Source organism: Brachyhypopomus gauderio, unplaced genomic scaffold (assembly GCF_052324685.1).
Source record: "Brachyhypopomus gauderio isolate BG-103 unplaced genomic scaffold, BGAUD_0.2 sc62, whole genome shotgun sequence".
NCBI lineage: Eukaryota > Metazoa > Chordata > Actinopteri > Gymnotiformes > Hypopomidae > Brachyhypopomus > Brachyhypopomus gauderio.
In genome coordinates this window covers 620,605-632,234 of record NW_027506883.1, presented here as the reverse complement: position 1 = coordinate 632,234, position 11,630 = coordinate 620,605, and the positions used below count along the sequence as shown (strand labels likewise).

General features: G+C 42.1%; 1 long non-coding RNA gene across 1 annotated transcript; it reads right to left on the bottom strand.

The window, feature by feature from the left end:
* Window positions 1–1,528: 1,528 nt before the first annotated feature.
* Window positions 1,529–6,569, bottom strand: LOC143489487 (uncharacterized). The gene is made up of 2 exons (XR_013124691.1): window positions 2,766–6,569; window positions 1,529–1,812 (listed from the first exon to the last, which is right to left on the bottom strand). It is a non-coding gene; the product is annotated as an uncharacterized LOC143489487 (long non-coding RNA).
* Window positions 6,570–11,630: the final 5,061 nt, after the last annotated feature.

Sequence of the window (11,630 nt, the reverse complement as noted above, 5' to 3'; positions counted from 1 at the left end):
ACCAGTGAGTAATGTGAACAGTTTAACCATGGAACCAGTGAGTAATGTGAACAGTTTAACCATGGAACCAGTGAGTAATGTGAACAGTTTAATCATGGAACCAGTGAGTAATGTGAACAGTTTAACCATGAAACCAGTGAGTAATGTGAACAGTTTAATCATGGAACCAGTGAGTAATGTGAACAGTTTAATCATGGAACCAGTGAGTAATGTGAACAGTTTAACCATGGAACCAGTGAGTAATGTGAACAGTTTAATCATGGAACCAGTGAGTAATGTGAACAGTTTAATCATGGAACCAGTGAGTAATGTGAACAGTTTAACCATGAAACCAGTGAGTAATGTGAACAGTTTAATCATGGAACCAGTGAGTAATGTGAACAGTTTAACCATGGAACCAGTGAGTAATGTGAACAGTTTAATCATGGAACCAGTGAGTAATGTGAACAGTTTAATCATGGAACCAGTGAGTAATGTGAACAGTTTCATCATGGAACCAGTGAGTAATGTGAACAGTTTAACCATGGAACCAGTGAGTAATGTGAACAGTTTAATCATGGAACCAGTGAGTAATGTGAACAGTTTCATCATGGAACCAGTGAGTAATGTGAACAGTTTAATCATGGAACCAGTGAGTAATGTGAACAGTTTCAGCGCATGTTTCTCTGTTGGCATGAAGAGCCAGATTCCAGCTGTTAGCAGCAACTGTGATAATGAGGGAGAGCACAGCTACCATTCTTATCACATCACACCTCTTACCAGAGACATCTCAGCCTCATTAAACACACATACACACATACGCAAGAACGCACACCAGTCTCACACAATGCATCCACACACACTGGAATTCTGACTTGCATGCCAATTTTTCCATGAGGCTCAAAAAGTTTGAAAGAAACATGCAGTTATTTTGGCAGAACCTTGTTGCTGTATTGCATTATCATTATTATTTATAGTCATCAGTACTGATCAAACAGTAATAAAAAAAAAAAAAAAAAAACCGAAGCACAAAGATTTCATTTCATTTCTCATAGCAACCAAAATAAGACAGCTGTGAGAAGAGAATTATTTCTATATTGATATGTGCTGAACGTTTCATTGAGCAGTGTCAGACAATACAGCTGAATGCATAGGAATGTGACTACATTCATTTTGTTCAAATCCTCTTCTCTTAATAACTTTTATCATTCAATGACACTTCACTATAGCAATAGCCGTCTATTCCCAACTAAATTTGCTTTCCACATTTCATTACCTTTATTTGAGATATTTTGCGTGAATGTAATTCCCTTTTCTGCATTTCCATGCATATCATGAGTTCTTTGCCTGGAGCTCAGACTTCTCATTGTACAGTGTTTTCAGGACCACTGGACTGGTGTTAGCTATACATCAGGGAAGATGACCGTCAATCAAAGGTGATTTGGTTGATAGTAGACTGAAATCAATCTTTCTAGCCAAAATGGGATGTTCTATTTACAGGCAGTACAATTACTTACATCGTAGAAAGACACAGAACTGGGCCAAACAGTGAGAGATCAAGCAGCATTTATTAACACTCAAGACACGCCACCCACATTTGAGAGATAGGTCCACACTGAAAGATGCTGGACCAGATATCTCAGTCTAGTCAGCAAAGCTGTCTCCAGGAGGAGATCCTTTCTGTCTGCATGCAAAAGCACATGAAAGTGGCCCAGATGGATGAGGGTTTCCACACTGTTCCCACTGGTCCTTTAATCATCGCTGGGTTCTGGCATTGTGAGTCTGGAGAGGTCAGGGCAGGTCAAGGTTCATCGAATGCCAACACTTGACGCGCTGCCAAGCAGACGTAGAGACATCAGAACTCAATGAACTTTGTGAACAGAAATATTTAGTTCAATTTACTGCAGTGCATTGACACTATTGTGTTATACGGCATTCAGGAAATACAAATTTAGTCTTTTTTGTCTGTTCTTGCTGTGTTTCTTTACAGGGTCTCGGTTTAGTCTGTTTTTATTGTGTTTGTTTACAGGGTCTCGGTCTAGTCTGTCTTTATTGTGTTTGTTTACAGGGTCTCGGTTTAGTCTGTCTTTATTGTGTTTCTTTACAGGGTCTCGGTCTAGTCTGTCTTTATTGTGTTTGTTTACAGGGTCTCGGTCTAGTCTGTCTTTATTGTGTTTGTTTACAGGGTCTCGGTTTAGTCTGTCTTTATTGTGTTTCTTTACAGGGTCTCGGTCTAGTCTGTCTTTATTGTGTTTCTTTACAGGGTCTCGGTTTAGTCTGTCTTTATTGTGTTTCTGTACACGGTCTTTGTTTAGTCTGTCTTTATTGTGTTTGTTTACAGGGTCTTGGTTTAGTCTGTATTTATTGTGTTTGTTTACAGGGTCTTGGTTTAGTCTGTCTTTGCTGGGTTATTTTACAGGGTCTGGAAGAAAGTTTGGAAGAAAGTAAATGTTAATCAATAATTAGAAATTAATTGAACATAAACTATTAATGCACAAACACACCAGATGTCTCTTGCATTACAATATTGCTGTTGACCCTGGGACCTTAATTCACTCCTTGTGCATCACATCACTGTGTATTTTTTACTTTAAAGTAGCGGCAGACACGTAGAGCTGCACTGAAGCCCTCTGGGTAAGTGTGATGAGAACACTCCTTTCACAGTATGGCAGGTTAACAGTAACTACCCACGTCATCCACCTGCAAGCAGCTCTTTAGATCTCTTCTTTTGGTATAGTCACTTCACCCAGCAAAAATATCTACAAACTGCAATGGCATAACCATACCTTTGACTCTGGGCCATTTTAGATGATGAGACAAATTTTCTTGACAATTTATGCTTGTTCAAACGCTGGGATTCCTAATCTCTGTCAAAACTCCAGAAAAACGAAGAGGACCTGAGATCGAACATCTCACCAAGAAAGAACCAGGAGTTCAGGATCTGCACTGCATTTCCCTGGTCTGCTGATGGACGCAGTCAGCAGATTACTGGGACCTCTGAAGGTTTATTAATAGCAGCTATGCTTCATCAGGACGGAGGTGCTGTTGCTAGGGAGACAAACCAAATATCTAGTATCTTCACTGACCTTTGAAAAGGGAAAGACAACACATAAGAAACAGACAAAATCACACGGGGACGTTATTATCACCGCCAAACTTTAGATAAACACATACAAGAAAGATTTAAAAAATAAGTAGATCTAACATTTCATAAACAAGTGAAAAGAGTCTAAAACAGAATTTAGATTTGATTGACATCTGAGTTAATTTTTTTTTCCTTTGGTAATTATATTGTCGTTTCTAAGCAGAAATGACTAATTAACAAGTTGCTGTTAATGCAGCCATCACTTAATGATCATATTTTGTAATTAAAATAAGTGTTACACCATAATCAAGGAACTTTATATTCAGGCCCACGTTGGCCTGGATTAACTGGGCATTACTCTCTTGGCCTTCTGAGGCACACAGCGGAGAAAAGGCAATTTGTTGATTCTGCTTATTCTGAGAAATTCATCTAGCCTCAGCATTCAAGGTCACATTTTTGTTTAGCGATTAAATAAGACCATCAGCTCTTTTCTGGCTTAATCTCTTTTTTTCCTTTACATTTTCCATTATGGTTGTGTGATGTATGAAAACTGGAGTGACTCGCTGTCTCTCTGGTTCTCCTCATTCATTCGAGGGAGGTTGACCATCTACAGCTCGCTCTGCCTGAGTCAGCACGCCTGACTAAATAACCCACTTTCAGATTGGAACAGTGCAGCGGTAAGCAAACCCAGATCCTTACAGGTGCTCCGTCTCTATCCAGCTCTTCTACAGAAATCACAGGGTAGAGGACAGATTGCGGGCAGGCGTGAATGATGTGTCCTACTATTTCATTTTAAACCCTTTCTCAATATTGCACACGTTAGAGCAGAGCCGCCATTGTAGGCGGGAGGTGAGACGTATCACGGGTGAGGATGGGGGAAAAGGTCTGCATGATTTTTGACTTGAACTCATATAGTTAAATCGGGCTGAACAGCTGGCAATCATATTTATTGCAATTAGGACATATGCCGTTAATACCTCATTGTGCTCCAGGAAATAATTTATATTGATTTGATGTTGTCATGCTGGTAACATTTTTTTCCCTAAAGTTTCTTCTTTTCTGTATTTTGTAGTTGTAAAATCTTCCTGACATTTAAGGGCTCTGACAATTACAGCAATCTTGGGAAGCTGACAGCCAAACCGTGGCCTCCTCTGTGTGTGTCCAGTCACCTGCCTCAACATACTGTTAGCTCCAGGCAACAGATAAAGGCATTAGCTGCTCAACTTGGGCTGTTGTTCAGCAGATGTGCAGATTTGCTACTACACTGATAATACCAACAGGAAACGACAGGTACACCTCAGCTACAGATGGACGATGAGGATTAAACCTGAACCAGTCACACAGCCCGACTCTGCACTGTCAGTTCACAGAGCTCCTTCAACACCTCCGTGTTTAAGAGACCACATCTGTTATCCCCGACGACCCCAAAATGTTTTTTTATTGTTTTGAGTGTTGTGAGAGGGTAATGCCTCTCCGCCTGTCAACCTGTCTGCCCGTCCGCCTGTCTGCCTGCCCGCCTCTCTGCCTGTCCACCTGTCCGTCTGCCTGTCCCTCTTGTGTCTTCTGACAGTAAGACTTTCTGATCCTGACACTGGTCTCATAAGTGATCAATGCACATTTTGGATCATGTGATGAGTCAAATCTAATATGATGAAACAGATGACATGATTTGCCTCAGTATAATACACAGTCCTGTTCAAAGAGCAGTTATGCACATACATGGCTATACTGCCACAACAGAACTTAAACATGGGCCATTTTCTGCCGTTCACCTTCAGCATATCAGAATCCAGACAGGTGTTGTAATAAATCACCTAATTCTCATGGGGTTTGTAGATGAACTGTGTTGTTAGCGAGCGATTGCAAGTAACTCTTGCACAAACTTGCTGAGAGTGTGTTGTGTAGGGGTGGGCTCTTTGGGGGGTGTACTAGACAGCACAGAGCATGACAAATATCTCTCTCCTCCTTTAACCACAAACAATATGTTGGTCTGCCCTAGAATGTCACTTCTTTTTTACAAATTATAATTTGACATAAATTTCATGAATTTCATAGTTATGGCCTAAATAAAATCATTTGTGGCACTGTCAACTCTAACAGTACCTTGGGGTTGTAAAAGGTTACATTTCATTGCCTTCAAGGAGATGAAAATTGGATGGATGAAATTGCTAGCTGCAATAAGAGGAGATGAGATTAAATTAGCACCACTAGGTATACATTACATGTATATTTATGTTAAATTACATTCTACTGTCAACTTCCGATGCTAGTGTCTTGCATTTTAATGTTTATCTACATACACATAAATCATAGCCAGTAGGTTTCTGTTAGCGTAAACAATTAAGAAATGTTAGTGTCCCAAGATGAGCCTTAACACTTGGCAGGCACCCAGGCCATCAGATTAACAATCTTTTTCCTGCCATGTTTGTTATTCTTTATGTCTTAGCTGTGGATTGTGTGCCCAGCAAGCACAAAAACTGGTATGAATCTGTATTTTTAAAAGCCTCAAGGCTCTCTCTGCTGAAACATGATGAGTTATGGATGAAGGAAATAATAATGTCACGAGGAAATCGGGCACTTCATCAGCAATTCAAAAGGGTAAAAGAAGTTGTAAGGGTAAATGATATAGGGCACATCCACTGCGAATGTAATTGAGAAGTTTCTGTTTGCATCATTCTCTGGAGGCCATTTTGCTTTATATCATCATTAGTTGGCCATCATTGTAAATATGGTTGTCGCAATAGGAGGTCACATGACCAAAAAGTATGTAAAGCAATTGGTCAGGGGATACAGTTGTTAATAAATTGATTTAAGTTTCTGTTGCACAAGATTATATAAGTCCTGCAGTGAGGGTTGTCACCTTTTAAGTGCAGATAGTTACATATAGATGTTAGAATGATGTGTCTGATTTGTGAAGTTTGTCAATGCTGTTCTACAGAACATCCAAATTTGTCAGGCCAGGGCACTATTATGCACTAGTATGCATTGATGTGCACTGTAAATGCACTATTATACACTATTATGCACTATTATGCTAAACACAACTCCAGTTCAAATATGATCCTCTTCCACTTGTACCTACACAGACACAGATTTTTAGGCAGTGGGCCTCAGTAGAGAAAGAGCCCATTGTATTTTCATGTTTTGGCTTTAGTCTAGATAAGCCATAAGAGACTGCCATAAATTCAAGTACTTGCCCTTTAAGGTGATCATCTCATCTGTCCAAGATTATGCCTACAGTGTCTATTTCTGACCTGCTTGGGGTCTAAATGGCTCATAACTCTCAGATACAGTTACATCACAGCATAACCTTTAGCAAGAGAATCAATATGCATGAGAGGGGCTTTAAGAAGTAGAAGTGTTTTTAATTGATTAGCCAAGTTCTCTGACAGGCCCTGGGGAACAGAGAGCGTTGGACAGCCAAGCAGCTGCCCTGAGCTCCACGTCTCAGCCAGTCAACAGGAGAATAACATCACCATCATTTGATATCGGCCCTGACAGCAGATCTGCGGTAGCCGACCTGCTTCCTTTAACCCCCCCACCCCCCCACCCTTTGTTTAGATGAAATATGAGTGGTAAACATGTTTGTTCAAAAACATTAACCTTAATGGAAAACAATATATTTGGCACCAATTTGGACAGCGGTCGTAAAGTGCCTTGAGTTTGATATAAATGCTTGTTCCATTTGTCGGTCCGTAAGTGTTCCGCCGTCTTCCCCCTCCTGGTTCGAGTGCCATTTTGCACATATTAATTGAACAGCCTACCTCGCGCTAATGCAAAGGCCATCCATCACGGTCCACGCCGGCCTGCCGTGTCCTTCCTCGTGACTTTGAGACGGCTCTCTGTCTTATTTGTTTTGCACCTTGACACAGGTGCGATGAACCCGGGCAGCACACACCCCAGAACTACCGCAATTCCATTACGATGGCTTTGAATAATGCAGATACAACAGCATGCAACGTGCAAGCATATGCATGAGCATTCAATAATTACAATCCTCCATCACCGTTCATGGCAGGTAACACCCCACTAATGATGTGCAGAAACAGAAATGTTTTCTACCATGGTGGCACGTCAGCATTATCCAAGATCTATAACACCCAGACTTAATTATCATTTCTTTTTGGTATCCATCGTATTGCATATTACCACAATACATTTTCAGCCAGCTGACAGCTGGGTCCTTCCTTCCTGTGTACACCTATATTCATTACTTGTGCCTGAGGCTCCTCTCATGAAGGCATCCAGTTTTTGCAAAATTGAACCAGTCAATCACAAGCCAGGGTTGCACTGCAGACACACGGTACATCCTGCATACCGAGTCCTTTTACACGGTTATGACGAGCCTTTTTGGAAGGGGACTTATTACAGTGGTGCACGTCATGAACAGCGCTGAGAACTATCGGAAAAGTTGCCATCACACACGCTCTCTGGTGCCGTGGCACGGTGTTACTTTAAACACACGTCAAGCAAATAGAACACAGACACTTGGACATGCTGCATACAAACTGCTGACAGCGTGTCATCTCCCCACTGTCTCTACTGTCCCAGTTCCCTTCATCCTCTTTCATCCCAGCATAAAGATCACCCCCCCCCCCCCCCCCACTTCTGTCTGCCTCTGTGTCTCCCAGAGTTCTCGGTAATGCCCTGTAAAGTCATAAATGTTTGGGTAGGAGCAGGAGGAGTTGGAGAGGGGAGGAGCTAGGGGAGTCGTGGCTAAAGCACATGTCTTCTCTGGATATTAGATGACATTTATTGGAATGCATTTGGTGTCATGGGAACCTTCAATTAAATGTGAGCCGCTCTTCCTCCCTACCTAATATGTTTATCTTCAGCTCTGCACACAAATTGATTGTCACTCAGCACACATACACACACACGCGCGCACACACTCAAAGAACACACTCAACATAAAACATGTAGGGACGATTAGCAGTTTCTCGCCCACAGTTTAAATCTAGCCCTATCAAACCATGACTCAAGCAGGCCAACTAGGATTCATGTGTACCTAGGAATTCATATTAGCATGCGTTACTCAAACCAACTCAAACCCAATCTCCCAGCATGCAGTGACTTATTTACCTGTCAAGCAAAGAAAGAAATTAATCGCAGAGGTGAGTAGTAGCTTCTGATGTTGTCTCTGTACTAAACACAGAGAATATCTGGTGGACGGGCTGGGTGGGTTGAATCCACAGCCACAGGCTACATATGGGTGACTACAGAACCATTGGCCCGTGTCGTTCATCCTTAACTATGATCCTTACGGAACATAGAGATGTTCTGTGTCTTGTGTTATGCGTGAGCTCGTCACCAGGCTGGTGTCACTGGTGCGTCGTTTACATGTGCTGCAATACTGTCATGGACCCACTTATCCACCGTCTGGCCCAAGAATTTTGTGCAAATGCATCCTGCTGATCTAAAAGCAGCATAAGAAAGCAAGGAACTCATGAAGTGGGTAAAAAAGTGGAGAGATCCATCTTCACCTGTCCCACACCTCCACCTCTTCATCAGGTGATTCTCCATCTGACTTTTTTAGTTGTTCAACGGTTGAGGTCCATGATGTTCCACTGCCAGATAAGAAATGCAGAGTTTACTACAAGCAAAAGGAACATCCTGGTGAATGTCCTGGTGAACATCCTGGTGAACGTCCTGGTGAACGTGCTGGTGAACGTGCTGGTGAACGTGCTGGTGAACGTGCTGGTGAACGTGCTGGTGAACGTGCTGGTGAATGTGCTGGTGAATGTCCTGGTGAACGTGCTGGTGAATGTCCTGGTGAACGTCCTGGTGAACGTGCTGGTGAATGTCCTGGTGAACATCCTGGTGAACGTCCTGGTGAATGTGCTGGTGAACATGCTGGTGAATGTCCTGGTGAACATCCTGGTGAATGTCCTGGTGAACGTGCTGGTGAATGTCCTGGTGAACGTCCTGGTGAACAGTGTATTTATATTCGGGTTTGGAAAAACAGACCTCCAATGAGCAGGCAGGATTGTACAAATAGTACATAGTTTTATAAAAACAGATAAAACTGAAAAGAAGAAATAAAAAGGTGGAAGAAAGTTTTTTTTAAAAGAAACTTGCTCACCCTCATGAATAATAATAATAATAATGATAATAATTAATAATAATAATAATAATAATAATAATAATAATAATAATAATAATAATAATAATCGTGCTGTGATGATGTCTACAGACAGCACATCCTTATAATGCTTTGCTTGACAAAAGAAAAAGGGGGATTAATAACTTTATCAAAAGCAGAGACATTTTCAAAGTCTCTGATTCAAGCCTGAAGTACTACACCATGCTTGGGTATTCTATCATAAATGAGAAAATGTTTATCACAATGACTAGCAGTAGCAGTTGAGCACTGATAGAGACCTATGGAAGGCTTTAACTCCAGCTCTATTAAAAGAAATTCAATTCCAACAACCTTGAACCTATTTAAGTTGTTTATCAAGCCTGTTAAAAAACTGCTAAATGTTTAGACTTAGCAGGCTTCCTTATTGCGGTTTCCAGGTATTGTGTGCTGTGTCTCGGTGTTGTGCCTCACCCTGTGCAGTGTGACACAAGCATAAGGAATAACAGCTGATGTGTCTTGTGCAGTTCTTGGGAGTTTGTTGAGGGTGTGTAATACACTGCAGAAACTTAAAACCAGACAATCAGGGCTTGTTGTTCCTGCTTTAATGTCACCTGGCAGTTACACTCGTCGTATCTCTCCTATTCTTCCCCTTTACTTCTCCCACGTCCTCTAACCACTTCATATCCCTGATTAACACAGTGTATGTGTTTCTCTCCCAGTGTGCTGGAGGTCTGGATCACACTACTGGAGACCCCTGGACTCTGCAGATCTGAGGGGAATGACGTCTGTGTGGAGACTGTGGACCAGCTCAGTCCTGACATGCTGGGTTGTGCAGAAACCTCCAGCGACTAGTACAAAGTCTGCTAGTTTACAAGCCTTATAATCGTCCATGATCAGATTTATGAATTTCAGCTTGTAACCGATCATGCCAGAAGATCTGAGATACACGAAGGACTCCTCCAGGCCTGTCAATGGATCTTTGATTTCCTGATAAGTAAGATGTTGTCCATGTGACTCCACCCCCACCTGGCTGTGACTCCACCCCCACCTGGCTGTGACTCCACCCCCACCTGGCCGATCACCTGTATGCTGGGACACGTAATGTACATTACTGGCTGCTGTTTCATGATCCCATCAGTCAAGTCAAGTCTGCAGGTAATGCAGGTAACACAACAGTGTGCCTCATCTCGAACAGTGATAAACCATGCTGTTACAGCCTGGTCCGTTAGTCCTATATAACTGTCCAGTTCATTTCAAACAGAGCTAATAGTCGCCATGTTTCTGTTTTCTCTGCTGAGCTGCACAACTGACCCTCTTGTCGTGGAGAGTTTGTTAAACGACCTATCACCATCTCTGTGGACTTGTGTGCTGGACTGAGTTTAGATGTTTCTTGTGTAGACTCTGAATTGGTTCTCACCAAATAATCTGAATACTTTTCCCAAATACTTGCTACTTATATTTACTCTCATAAGTTATAAGTTTATAGCATGTTAAAGGCAAAATGCAATATCATTTATTGTTAGTTAGCAGTTCAGTGTCAACCAGAGGAAGCTGCATTCTCCTTCCTCTCAAAGTTTCTTCTCTCAGGGATTCTTTTCCTTGCTAATTAAGAGTCTGGACATAAATGAGTTGTACAGATGATTTCAGTAAAGGGGTTCCGTCACAACATGAGCTGTAAAAGTTGGTATGCTGTACAAATACATTTGGTTTTGAATTATGTGAATTTGAACCTCCAGGACAATGAGGCCTTGCTTGTTTGTTTACATAGTTCAACAGGTCTGAAAAGTTGAAAAGTATGTAGATTCAAACAGCCCACAAACATGGGAATGAGTAGCAAATCTATAAGTATGGTTGAGTCGTTCACATCCCTGTGGATCACCAGCAATGTCCTGAATTGGGACAGCCACGTTTCCACCGTTAGGATTGTTAGAGAAGCTGAAGAGAGCCCCCCCGCATCAGCTCAGGAAGCTCAACGCCTCTAAGTCCACCCTGACCTATTTACACTCCGCTATCATTGACATCGTCCTCGCTACCTCCATCAATGTCTGGTTTCTCTCCACTTCTCCACATCAGCGCTGGGTCACAGAAAGATGTCCAATCTGCTGTGGGTCCACAAACTGTCAGCTCTCCACCACCATCAGGACCTCCTCACACGTGTCCAGAACAGGGACGAACACTGAATATTCTGCACACATGCCATCACCCTGACAGTTCACCCTTCCTCTTTATGCATCCTAAGCAACACTGTTTCGGGTATTTGGAAGAAGCTCCAATTCAGTAAGACATATTTTTGAAAAGGACAGATCTGGGATCTGGACCCATGACCTTGGCGTTACTGGCACCCTGCTCTGTCTACATGAGCACATTATTTGTGCAAGTGCCAGTTCTGGTCACTCCCATTACTGAGAGGTTAGACTGTAACCTGTAACGCTGCAGAGTTCTTCCAGCTGAAGTTACGTGCTGCTACTACCACTGCTGCCTGTG